The sequence below is a fragment of the Sander lucioperca genome, chromosome 18 (assembly GCF_008315115.2).
Source record: "Sander lucioperca isolate FBNREF2018 chromosome 18, SLUC_FBN_1.2, whole genome shotgun sequence".
Classification (NCBI taxonomy): Eukaryota; Metazoa; Chordata; class Actinopteri; order Perciformes; family Percidae; genus Sander; species Sander lucioperca.
In genome coordinates, this window is record NC_050190.1 from 9,151,585 (window position 1) to 9,152,888 (window position 1,304).

The window sequence follows — 1,304 nt, forward strand, 5'->3', positions numbered from 1 at the left end:
CCCCTCTCACTCTCTGTGGGGAGGAGGTGCACCCTGGTTTCAAAACTAGAAAACATAACCATATATTTAGCAATTTACAAAACAAATGTAAAGACTTTTTTGGGGGGGGTTCCTGCAGTTAGATTAAAAAAAAAAAAAAGGAAAACTCAGAGTTTAAGGGCTTATATTTGGCTATTGATTAGCTGCAGCTCCACTCAACCCATTTCTAATTATATAAAAAAAAAAAAACGCAGATCATAATTCGGGTGTATCGATTCACAGATCCAAGAAACTATCGATACAGATCACCTGTAAGATGATGCTTTATTTTAGATCGTATCTATCGCAGGCCCCTGAAATGAATCAAAATCGCATCGTGACAGACTTTGAGATATCAGTAAATATTGTATAACTGTGGATTTCCACTGGATGCAGAACGTCTGCAGACCGGCTCCGCTGCAGAACGGCTGCGTGCTCCGCCGTCCGTCAACACCCACCAGGTCTGGATTTGTTGCGGCACGGCTGCGGCCATAACTGACAGCTGTAGTCACGAGGACCCACGAGATCTCACGAATTCACGTAGAATAGAACCACAAAACCAACAACAGTTAGTTTCATCCAGAGGAGTAGAGGGGAAACTACTCTGAGCTGTGTTTTCAAGGTGTAGTGCAGGGAGATATGATCCGCCGTGAGCACGCTGGATTTTACTTTGAAAATGAACCGGATGTTTATTTTGTTTCTGTGCTGGACTTCCTGTCCCCCACTATCTGCCGTGTGCTGAGTTGCTGCGGAGCTCTCCGGCGTCCGGCAACAATAGAAGCTCTGGTATCTGCTCCGGAGGGCTGGGACCGCCGGAGCTGGGACGGAGTCGGGACGCAGACGTTCTGCAGTCAGTGGAAATACACACACTGACTTTAATGGAAACCTAATGACTCCGGAGACGTTCCGGAGACGTTCCGCATCCAGTGGAAATTGCCGGTTAGTATCCAAAGAACCAATATAATATTGTATCGTGATAAAACCTGTGAGCTACACCCCCAGTTCTACGTAGAGATGTTTCCATACCTAAAACGCTGGTATCGATATCGGCGAGTACTGGAGTTTAGGGGCTTTTGTGGCACCTCGTAATTCATTTTCAACAAGAGGTTCACAATTCTTTTCAACGTTTTTTTTGTAATAATGTTATTCCTCAGAATCTGATCAACTCCGGCTATGCTCGACCACACGCACGCACGCCATATTTTGTGTGTGATCCAGTCTCTAGCTGTGTGTAGGGAGGAGGTGATCCAGTCTCTAGCTGTGTGTAGGGAGGAGATGATCCAGTC